The sequence below is a fragment of the Zea mays genome, chromosome 10 (genome assembly GCF_902167145.1).
Source record: "Zea mays cultivar B73 chromosome 10, Zm-B73-REFERENCE-NAM-5.0, whole genome shotgun sequence".
Taxonomy (NCBI): Eukaryota; Viridiplantae; Streptophyta; class Magnoliopsida; order Poales; family Poaceae; genus Zea; species Zea mays.
Genome location: NC_050105.1, coordinates 144,699,605 through 144,712,110, shown reverse-complemented (window position 1 = coordinate 144,712,110; position 12,506 = coordinate 144,699,605).

Genomic DNA, 12,506 nt, shown 5'->3' with positions numbered 1-12,506 from the left:
TACGGGTGCATAGGTTTCACCAAAATCCAAACCTTCGACTTGGGAGTATCCTTTGGCCACAAGTCGGGCTTTGTTCCTTGTCACCACACCATGCTCATCTTGCTTGTTGCGGAAAACCCACTTGGTTCCTACAACATTTTGATTAGGACGTGGAACCAAATGCCATACCTCGTTCCTAGTGAAGTTGTTGAGCTCCTCTTGCATCGCCACCACCCAATTCGAATCTTGAAGTGCTTCCTCTACCCTATGTGGCTCAATAGAGGAAACAAAAGAGTAATGTTCACAAAAATGAGCAACACGAGATCTAGTGGTTACCCCCTTACGAATGTCGCCAAGGATGGTGTCGACGGGGTGATCTCGTTGGATTGCTTGGTGGACTCTTGGGTGTGGCGGTCTTGGTTCTTCATCCTCCTTGTCTTGATCATTTGCATCTCCCCCTTGATCATTGCCGTCATCTTGAGGTGGCTCATCTTGTTGATCTTCTCCTTCATCAACTTGAGCCTCATCCTCATTTTGAGTTGGTGGAGATGCTTGCGTGGAGGAGGATGGTTGATCTTGTGCATTTGGAGGCTCTTCGGATTCCTTAGGACACACATCCCCAATGGACATGTTCCTTAACGCGATGCACGAAGCCTCTTCATCACCTATCTCATCAAGATCAACTTGCTCTACTTGAGAGCCGTTAGTCTCATCAAACACGACGTCACAAGAGACTTCAACGAGTCGTGAGGACTTGTTAAATACTCTATATGCCCTTGTGTTTGAGTCATATCCTAGTAAAAAGCCTTCTACAGTCTTAGGAGCAAATTTAGATTTTCTACCTCTTTTAACAAGAATAAAGCATTTGCTACCAAAGACTCTAAAATATGAAATATTAGGCTTTTTACCGGATAGGAGTTCGTATGATGTCTTCTTGAGGATTCGGTGTAGATACAACCGGTTGATGGCGTAGCAGGCGGTGTTGACCGCCTCGGCCCAAAACCGATCCGAAGTCTTGTACTCATCAAGCATGGTTCTTGCCATGTCCAATAGAGTTATATTCTTCCTCTCCACTACACCATTTTGTTGTGGTGTGTAGGGAGAAGAGAACTCATGCTTGATGCCCTCCTCCTCAAGGAAGCCTTCAATTTGAGAGTTCTTGAACTTCGTTCCGTTGTCGCTTCTTATTTTCTTGATCCTTAAGCCAAACTCATTTTGAGCCCGTCTCAAGAATCCCTTTAGGGTCTCTTGGGTATGAGATTTTTCCTGCAAGAAGAATACCCAAGTGAAGCGAGAATAATCATCCACAATAACTAGACAGTACTTACTCCCGCCGATGCTTATGTAAGCAATCGGGTCGAATAGGTCCATGTGTAGGAGCTCCAGCGGCCTGTCAGTCGTCATGATATTCTTGTGTGGATGATGAGCACCAACTTGCTTTCCTGCTTGGCATGCGCTACAAATCCTGTCTTTCTCAAAATGAACATTTGTTAATCCTAAAATGTGCTCTCGCTTTAGAAGCTTATGAAGATTCTTCATCCCAACATGGGCTAGTCGGCGGTGCCAGAGCCAACCCATGTTAGTCTTAGCAATTAAGCAAGTGTCGAGTTCAGCTCTATCAAAATCTACCAAGTATAGCTGACCCTCTAACACTCCCTTAAATGCTATTGAATCATCACTTCTTCTAAAGATAGTGACACCTACATCAGTAAAAAGACAGTTGTAGCCCATTTGACATAATTGAGATACGGAAAGCAAATTGTAGTCTAATGAATCAACAAGAAAAACATTGGAAATGAAATGGTCAGGTGATATAGCAATTTTACCCAATCCTTTGACCAAACCTTGGTTTCCATCCCCGAATGTGATCTCTCTTTGGGGATCTTGGTTTTTCTCGTAGGAGGAGAACATCTTCTTCTCCCCTGTCATGTGGTTTGTGCACCCGCTATCGATGATCCAACTTGAGCCCCCGGATGCATAAACCTACAAAACAAGTTTAGTTCTTGACTTTAGGTACCCAAATGGTTTTGGGTCCTTTGGCATTAGACACAAGAACTTTGGGTACCCAAACACAAATCTTTGACCCCTTGTGCTTGCCCCCAACATACTTGGCAACTACCTTGCCGGATTTGTTAGTTAACACATAAGATGCATCAAAAGTTTTAAATGAAATGTTATGTTCATTTGATGCACTAGGAGTTTTCTTCTTAGGCAACTTAGCACGGGTTGGTTGCCTAGAACTAGATGCCTCACCCTTATACATAAAAGCATGGTTAGGGCTAGAGTGAGACTTCCTAGAATGAATTCTCCTAATTTTGCTCTCGGGATAACCGACAGGGTATAAAATGTAACCCTCATTATCCTGAGGCATGGGAGCCTTGCCCTTAACAAAGTTGGACAATTTCTTAGGAGGTGCATTAAGTTTGACATTGCCTCCCTGTTGGAAGCCAATGCCATCCTTAATGCCAGGGCATCTCCCATTATAAAGCATACTACGAGCAAACTTAATTTTTTTCATTTTCTAGTTCATGCTCGACAATTTTAGCATCTAATTTAGCTATATGATCATTTTGTTGTTTAATCATGGAAAGGTGATCATGTATAGCATTAACATCAACATCTCTACATCTAGTGCAAATCGTGACATGCTCAGTGGTAGATGTAGAGGGTTTGCAAATCTTAGCACACAATATATCATTTTTATCTCTAAGATCGGAAATTGTAACATTGCAAACATCTAGTTCTTTAGCCTTAGCAAGCAATTTTTCATTTTCATTTCTAAGGCTAGCAAGAGTAACATTTAATTCTTCAATCTTAGCAAGTAAATCGACATTATCATCTTTAAGATTGGGAATTGAAATGTTACAAGCATTTGAATCAACCTTAGCAATTAGACTAGCATTTTCATTTCTAAGGTATCCAAGAGGTCATCCTTTTCATGGATGGCACTAATTAATTCATTTAACTTTTCTTTTTGTTGCATGTTTAGGTTGGCAAAAAGGGTACGCAAATTATCCTCCTCATCACTAGCATTATCATCACTAGAGGACTCATATTTAGTGGAGGATTTGGATTTAACCTTCTTCTTTTTGCCATCCTTTGCCATGAGGCACTTGTGGCCGACGTTTGGGAAGAGAAGACCCTTGGTGACGGTGATGTTTGCGGCGTCCTCGTCGGAGGAGGAGTCGGTGGAGCTCTCGTCGGAGTCCCACTCCCGGCAAACATGGGCATCGCCGCCCTTCTTCTTGTAGTACTTCTTCTTCTCCTTTCTTCTCCCCTTCTTGTCGTCGCCCCTGTCACTGTCACTAGAAATAGGACATTTTGCTATAAAGTGACCGAGCTTACCACACTTGTAGAAAACTTTCTTGGAGCGGGGCTTGTAATCTTTCCCCCTCCTTTGCTTGAGGATTTGACGGAAGCTCTTGATGATGAGCGCCATCTCCTCGTTGTCGAGCTAGGAGGCGTCGATGGGTGTTCGACTTGGAGTAGATTCCTCCTTTTCTTCCGTCGCCTTGAATGCGACCGGTTGTGCTTCGGACGTGGAGGGGCCGTCAAGCTCGTTGATCTTCTTTGAGCCTTTGATCATCAATTCAAAGCTCACAAAATTCCCGATTACTTCCTCGGGAGTCATTAGTGTATATCTAGGATTGCCACGAACTAATTGAACTTGAGTAGGGTTAAGGAAAACAAGTGATCTTAGAATAACCTTAACCATTTCGTGGTCATCCCATTTTTTGCTCCCGAGGTTGCGCACTTGGTTCACCAAGGTTTTGAGCCGGTTGTACATGTCTTGTGGCTCCTCCCCTTGGCGAAGTCGGAAGCGACCGAGCTCCCCCTCGATTGTTTCCCGCTTGGTGATTTTGGTCACCTCGTCTCCTTCGTGCGCGGTCTTTAGCGTGTCCCAAATGTCCTTGGCACCTTTCAACCCTTGCACCTTATTAAACTCCTCTCGACTTAGAGAGGCGAGGAGTATAGTTGAGGCTTGGGAGTTAAAGTGTTGGATTTGGGCCACTTCATCCTCATCATAATCTTCATCCCCTATGGATGGTACCTGTACACCAAACTCAACAACATCCCATATACTTTTGTGGAGTGAGGTTAGATGAAATCGCATCAAATCACTCCACCTAGCATAATCTTCACCATCAAACGTTGGTGGTTTGCCTAATGGGACGGAAAGTAAAGGCGTATGTTTAGGAATGCGAGGATAGCGCAGGGGGATCTTACTAAACTTCTTGCGCTCATGGCGCTTAGAAGTAATGGATGGCGCGTCGGAGCCGGAGGTGGAAGGTGATGAAGTATCGGTCTCGTAGTAGACCACCTTCCTCATCTTCTTTTTCTTGTCGCCACTCCGATGCGACTTGTGGGAAGAGGATTTCTTCTCCTTCCCCTTCCCTTCGTTGCGGGACTCTTCCGATGAAGCCTTCCCGTGGCTTGTAGTGGGCTTGTCGCCGGTCTCCATCTCCTTCTTGGCGTGATCTCCCGACATCACTTCGAGCGGTTAGGCTCTAATGAAGCACCGGGCTCTGATACCAATTGAAAGTTGCCTAGAGGGGGGGTGAATAGGGCGAAACTGAAATTTACAAAGTTAATCACAACTACAAGCCGGGTTAGCGTTAGAAATAATAATGAGTCTGAGAGAGAGGGTGCAAAACAAATCGTGAGCGAATAAAGAGCGAGACACGATGATTTGTTTTACCGAGGTTCGGTTTTTGCAAACCTACTCCCCGTTGAGGTGGTCACAAAGACCGGGTCTCTTTCAACCCTTTCCCTCTCTCAAACGGTCCCTCAGACCGAGTGAGCTTCTCTTCTCAATCAATTGGAACACGAAGTTCCCACAAGGACCACCACACGATTGGTGTCTCTTGCCTCAATTACAAGTGAGTTTGATTTCAAGAAAGAATGAGAAAGAAAAGAAGCAATCCAAGCGCAAGAGCTCAAAAGAACACAACAAATCTCTCTCACTAATCACTAAAGCCTTGTGTGGAATTGGGAGAGGATTTGATCACTTGGGTGTGTCTTGTATTGAATGCTTAGCTCTTGTAAGTAGTTAGAAGGTGGAAAACTTGGATGACTTGAATGTGGGGTGGTTGGGGGTATTTATAACCTCAACCACCAAACTAGCCGTTTAGTGAAGGCTGCTGTCGACGGGCGCACCGGACAGTCCAGTGCGCCACCGGACACTGTCCGGTGCGCCAGCCACGTCACCTGGCCGTTGGGTTCCGACCGTTGAAGCACTGTCTTGTGGGCCCGCCTGGCTGTCCGGTGGCGCACCGGACAAGTCCTGTAGACTGTCCGGTGTGCCACCCGCGCGTGCTCTGTTCTTCTGCGCGCGCAGGCGCGCATTTAATGCATTGCAGTCGACCATTGCGCGCGAAGTAGTCGTTTCTTCGCTGGCTCACCGGACAGTCCGGTGTGCACCGGACATGTCCGGTGAATTTTAGCTGAGCGGATTCCCGAAGCTGGCGAGTTCAGAGTCGCTCTCCCGTAGGGCACCAGACACTGTCCGGTGGTACACCGGACAGTCCGGTGAATTATAGCGAAGCGCCTCTGAGAATTCTCGAAGGTGCGAAGTTTAGCTTGGAGTCCCCTGGTGCACCGGACACTGTCCGGTGGCACACCAGACAGTCCGGTGCGCCAGACCAGGGTGCCTTCGGTTATCCCTTGCTCTCTTTGTTCGAACCCGTTTCTTGGTCTTTTTATTGGCTTAGTGTGAACCTTTGGCACCTGAATAACTTATAGACTAGAGCAAACTAGTTAGTCCAATTATTTGTGTTGGGCAATTCATCCAACAAAATCATTTAGGAAATAGGTGTAAGCCTAATTCCCTTTCAGCCAGTAAAAAACCTATCGGAAGGCATTCCCAACGAGGGCTCGAGGTGCTGCGTGGTGACCGCAAGCCCCCGAGTGTATTTCTTGTAATAACTCCTGACCTTCGACGATGGATATGCATCGCTGGAGGATGCCTGAGGGGCTGCGGTGGTAGAGCTCCTTCTCGTCCCCCAGCAAGACGAACGACTTGGCGCGCCGTGCCAGTCGCCGAGCTTCGGCTCGGTCGAGGGGCAGCTCTCCTCGGTGGAGATATTGCAGGTACGGGGTCTGCCAGTCTCGATTAGGCGGGACCCCACTCCGCTCTTCCTCGACGCGCAATGCCTCACCCTCGGGAGCCGAGGGTGCCTCGGGCTGAGCCGAGGGCGCCTCGGGCAGGACTGAGACCTTCTCGGGCTCGGGTGTGTCGACGGTCTTGACTGAGGGTTGATGTAGGTCTCGGGAGAAGACGTCCGGGGGAACCGTTGTCCGCCCCGAAGCTATCTTAGCCAGCTCGTCCACAGTCTTGTTGTATCGTCGGGCGATGTGGTTGAGCTCGAGCCCGTAGAACTTGTCCTCCAGGCGTCGAACCTCATCGCAGTAGGCTTCCATCTTCGGGTCGCGGCAATGGGAGTTCTTCATGACTTGGTCGATGACAAGCTGCAAGTCGCCACGAGCGTCGATGCGTCGGACCCCTAGCTCGATGGCGATGCGCAACCCGTTAACCAGAGCCTCGTACTCGACCACATTGTTGGACGCCGGGAAATGGAGGCGCAGCACGTAGCGGAGGTGCTTCCCTAGGGGTGAGATGAAGAGCAGGCCCGCGCCCGCTCCTGTTTTCATCAGCGACCCGTCGAAAAACATGGTCCAGAGTTCCGGCTGGATCGGAGCCGCTGGAAGCTGGGTGTCGACCCATTCAGCCACAAAGTCCGCCAAGACTTGGGACTTGATGGCCTTCCGAGGGGCGAACGAGATTGTCTCGCCCATAATCTCCACTGCCCACTTTGCAATCCTACCCGAGGCCTCTCGACACTGGATGATCTCCCCCAGGGGGAAGGATGACACCACAGTCACCGGATGAGACTCGAAGTAGTGTCGCAACTTTCGCCGCGTCAGAATTACCGCGTACAGTAGCTTCTGGATTTGCGGGTAGCAGATTTTGGTCTCGGACAGTACTTCACTGATGAAGTAGACCGGCCTCTGGACGGGCAATGCATGCCCCTCTTCTCGTCTCTCGACCACGATCGCGGCGCTGACCACCTGAGTGGTAGCGGCGACGTAAATCAAGAGGGCTTCTCCGGCAGCGGGGGGCACCAAGATGGGCGCGCTGGTAAGGAGCGCTTTTAGGTTCCCGAGGGCTTCCTCGGCCTCGGGGGTCCAAGTGAAGCGCTCGGTCTTCCTCAAGAGGCGGTACAGAGGTAGGCCTCTTTCGCCGAGGCGCGAGATGAAACGGCTCAGGGCCACAAGACATCCCATGACCCTCTGTACCCCTTTCAAGTCCTTGATGGGGCCCATGTTGGTGATGGCCACGATTTTCTCCGGGTTGGCCTTGATGCCCCGCTCGGAGACGATGAACCCTCTGAGCATGCCTCGGGGGACTCCGAAGACACACTTCTCGGGATTGAGTTTTACGCCTTTCGCCTTGAGACACCGGAATGTCGATTCAAGGTCGGAGAGAAGGTCGGAGGCTTTCCTCGTCTTGACTACGATGTCATCGACGTAAGCCTCGACTGTTCGACCAATGTGCTCTCCGAACACGTGGTTCATGCACCTTTGGTATGTCGCACCCGCATTCCTCAAACCGAATGGCATAGTAACGTAGCAGTACATGCCAAAGGGTGTGATGAAAGAAGTTGCGAGCTGATCGGACTCTTTCATCCTGATTTGGTGATACCCTGAGTAGGCATCGAGGAAAGACAGGGTTTCGCACCCAGCAGTGGAATCCACGATTTGATCGATGCGAGGCAGAGGGTAGGGAACCTTCAGACATGCTTTGTTTAGACCAGTGTAGTCTACACACATCCGCCATTTCCCTCCTTTCTTTCTCATAAGCACAGGGTTGGCAAGCCATTCAGGATGGAATACCTCTTTGATGAACCCTGCGGCCATCAGCTTGTGGATCTCCTCGCCTATGGCTCTGCGCTTTTCTTCGTCGAATCGGCGCAGAGGCTGCTTCATGGGTCGGGCTCCAGCTCGGATATCCAGCGAGTGCTCGGCGACATCCCTCGGTATGGCAGGCATGTCCGAGGGACTCCACGCAAAAACTTCGACGTTCGCGCGGAGAAAGTCGACGAGCACTGCTTCCTATTTGGGGTCAAGCTCGGAGCCGATCCGTATCTGCTTGGAGGCGTCGTTGCTGGGGTCGAGAGGGACGGACTTGACCGTCTCAGCTGGCTCGAAGTTGCCGGCGTGGCGCTTCGCATCTGGCGCCTCCTTGGAGAGGCTTTCTAGGTCGGCGATGAGGGCCTCGGATTCGGCGAGGGCCTCAGCGTACTCCACGCACTCCATGTCGCATTCGTACGCGTGTCGGTACGTGGAGCCGACGGTGATGACCCCGTTGGGGCCCGGCATCTTGAGCTTGAGGTAGGTGTAGTTGGGGACGACCATGAACTTGGCGTAGCATGGCCTCCCCAGCACTGCGTGGTAGGTTCCTCGGAACCCGACCACCTCGAACGTGAGGGTTTCCTTTCGGAAGTTGGAGGGAGTCCCGAAGCAGACGGACAGATTGAGTTACCCAAGGGGTTAGACGCGTTTCCCGGGGATGATCCCGTGAAAAGGCGTCGCACCGGCCCGGATCGAGGACAAACCGATCTGCAGGAGCCCGAGGGTTTCAGCGTAGATGATGTTGAGGCTGCTGCCTCCGTCCATGAGGACCTTAGTAAGCCTTATGTTGCCGATGACGGGATCGACAACGAGCGGGTACTTCCCTAGGCTCGGCACGCGGTCGGGGTGGTCGCCCTGGTCGAAGGTGATGGGCTTGTCGGACCAGTCTAGGTAGACTGGAGCCGCCACCTTTACCGAGCAGACCTCTCGGCGCTCTTGCTTGCGGTGCCGAGCCGAGGCATTCGCCACATGCCCACCGTAGATCATGAAGCAGTCATGGACCTCGGGGAACTCCTCTGCCTTGTGATCCTCCTTCTTGTCGTTGTTGTGGGCTCGGCCACCTTCCGCCGGTGGCCCGGCCCTGAGGAAGTGGCGCCGAAGCATGACGCATTCCTCAAGGGTGTGCTTGACGGGACCCTGATGATAGGGGCATGGCTCCTTGAGCATTTTGTCGAGCAGGTTGGCGCCTTCGGGAGGCTTCCGAGGGTTCCTGTGCTCGGCGGCGGCGACAAGGTCCGCGTCGGCGACGTCGTGTTTTGCTTGCGACTTCTTCTTGTCCTTCTTCTTCGCGCTGCGCTGAGCGGATGCCTCGGGGACGTCTTCCGGCTGGTGCCCCTGAGGCTGCTTGTCCTTCCGGAAGATGGCCTCGACCGCCTCCTGACCAAAGGCGAACTTGGTGGCGATGTCCATCAGCTCGCTCGCCCTGGTGGGAGTCTTGCGACCCAGCTTGCTCACCAGGTCGCGGCAAGTGATGCCGGCAAGGAACGCGCCGATGACATCCGAGTCAGTGATGTTGGGCAGCTCGGTGCGCTGCTTCGAAAATCGCCGGATGTAGTCCCGAAGGGATTCTCCCGGCTGCTGGCGGCAGCTTCGGAGATCCCAAGCATTCGCCCGGTGTGGACCGAGGCTTCTCGCATGAATCGGGAAGTCGCGGCACGATGCTCTGGGGGTACCCCTGCCTTCGGGAGGCAGAGCTTTCGGCCCGTCGGACCGCGGCATCTTCCAAGAGATTCTTGAGCTCTCCCTGGATACGCCGCCCCTCGGTGGTGGATGGTTCCGACATCGCTCGGAGTAGTATCGCTGCTGCAGCCAGGTTCTGGCCGACCCCACTGGAAGCCGGAGGCAGCCTTGCCCTGGCATCGTCGGCAATGCAGTGCTGGACGTCCTGGGCCAGGTGACGCGCTTCTCCGGCCGGTGCTCGGCCTGCCCACTCCTGCCCGATATTTTGCCGAAGCTGCACAAGTTGTCCTACTTCCTCGTCGAGCCTGGCCTGTACCTCACGGATTTGCTCGAGCTGTGCGTCCTGCCCCCCCCCCCCCCCCCGCAGGGACTGGGACCACAGCTAGCTCCCGAAGGATGTCAACGCGAGGCGCAGGCCTAGGGGGATCACCGTCCTCCGGCATACCAAGATGGTTGCCTTCGTCAAGACCCCCTAGATCGACGTGGAAGCATTCGCGACTTGGGCCACAGTCCTCGTCGTCGAGGCTGTGGCTGCTATCGGAGCAATCAGAGAGGCAGTAGTCACATGCGGTCATGAAGTCCCTCATGGCACTGGGGTTATCGAGCCCGGAGAAATCCCAACCAGAGTCGGGCTCGCCATCTTCCTCGGAACCTAGAGGCTCGTAGGTCGAGACGACCGTTAGCCGGTCCCAGGGTGACCGCACATGATACCTTAGAGGGTTTGGGCATGCCTTTATGAAAGCGTCCACCGAAGCGGGGTCGCTTGGTGGGTCGCAGCTGGATCTAAAAGGCATGGAACGAGAGACGAACGGTACCTCTTGATCGACGGGTGGTGACGAAGTCGTGTCAGGGGCGGACTGCACCGTTGTCTCAGGTACGAGGCTAACGCCCAGCATGTCTTCGCGAGCGTGCTGGCGTCGTCCGTCTGCTTAGAGTTGGCGTGTTGCGGGGAAACGGCGCTCGTCTTCGTCTCAGACGCGAGGTCGACGCCCGACGTGTCCCCCGCTGGGGCGCCGGCGCCGCCGACTCGCTCGACAGCCGACGAAGTGCCGCCTCCTGCTTGGCCATGCCTGCCCCGCCTCCTCCTCCGTCGGCGGGGAAGGTGACGGGACAGACCCGGATGTTGCTCTTCCGCCATGAGGGGAAGACGTCGTCGATTCCGCCGCCGGCGGGCGGGCTGACGACCGCCATTGTCGTTGTCGCGCGGCGGAGGAAGGAGTATCATGTCGTAGCTGCCGTCGAGGGACATGAACTCCAGACTCCCGAAACGGAGCATCGTCCCGGGTTGAAGAGGTTGCTGGAGACTACCCATCTGGAGCTTGACGGGAAGCTGTTCGTCAACACACAGCAGGCCCCTACCTGGCATGCCAACTGTCGGCGTTTCGACCCCGGGGGGTCCCTGGACCGACGAGTAAATTGTCGTCGCGTGTCCCAGCCCAGATGGGTCGGCGTGAGACAGAGCACGAAGGGGGGAGAAACAGCAAAAGGGGAAGCCCGCAGCCTTCGTGTTGCCCTGCGCCTAGGTCTGGTGCGCTTGCAGTAGGGGGGTTACAAGCGTCCGCGAGGGAGAGTGAGAGAGGGGGAGAGAGAGAGGCTGTCCACCAGCCCGTTCTCCCGCGCGGCCAACCTTCTCGTACGAGAGCCCTGAACCTTCCTTTTATAGGCGTAAGGAGAGGACCCAGATGTACAATGGGGGTGTAGCAGTGTGCTAACGTGTCTAGCAGAGAGGAGCTAGAGCCCTAAGTATATGCCGTCGTGGCAGCCGGAGAGGTTTTATCGCCCTGTTCATGTGATGTCGTGGCCGTCGGAGGAGTGCTTGAGCCTTGTGGAAGTACAGCTGTCGGGGCTGTCGGATCCTTGCTGACGTCTCCTTGCTTCCGTAAGGGGCTGAGAGCCGCTGTTGTCATGGAGCACGTGGGGTGCCATCATTACTTGTTTACCGGGGCGAGCCAGATGACACTGGTCTTGTTCCCCGTAGCCTGAGCTAGCTAGGGGTAGGGTAATGATGGCCTTCCTGGTGACGTGGCGGGTCCGAGCCCAAGGTCGGGCGAGGCGGAGGCTCCTCCGAGGTTAAGGTCGAGTCTGGGCCCTGGGTCGGGCGAGGCGGAGTTCGTCTTCCGATGTCGAGGCTGAGTCCGAGCCCTGGGGTCGGGCGAGGCGGAGTCCGTCTTCCAGGGTCGAGGCTGAGTCCGAGCCCGGGGTCGGGCGGGGCGGAGACCATCTTCCGAGGCCGAGGCTGAGGCTGAGTCCGAGCCCTGGGGTCAGGTCCATCTTCCGGGGTCGAGGCTGAGTTCGAGCCCTGGGTCGGGCGAGGCGGAGACCGTCTTCCGAGGCCGAGGCTGGGTCCGAGCCCTGGGTCGGGCGAGGCGGGGGCCGTCTTCCAAGGCCGAGGCTGGGTCCGAGCCCTGGGTCGGGCGAGGCGGAGCTTCCCATGGCGCCCGAGGCTGGACTTAGCTGCTGTCAGCCTCACTCTGTCGAGTGGCACAGCAGTCGGAGCGGAGCAGGCGACGCTGTTTTCCTGTCAGGTCGGTCAGTGGAGCGGCGAAGTGACTGCGGTCACTTCGGCTCTGTCGACTGAGGAGCGCGTGTCAGGATAAGGTGTCAGTCGATCCTTGCATTAAATGCTCCTGCGATGCGGTCGGTTGGCGTGGCGATCTGGCCAAGGTTGCTTCTCCGCGAAGACTGGGCCTCGGGCGAGCCGAAGGTGTGTCCGTCCCTTGAGGGGGCCCTCGGGCGAGAAGTGAATCCTCCGGGGTCGACTGCCTTTGCCCGAGGCTGGGCTCGGGCGAGGCGAGATCGTGTCCCTTGAGTGGACTCAGCCTTGACCTTAATCGCGCCCATCAGGCCTTTGCAGCTTTGTGCTGATGGGGTTATCAGCTGAGATTAGGAGTCTTAGGGGTACCCCTAATTATGGTCCCCGACAAATAGTTAGTTGA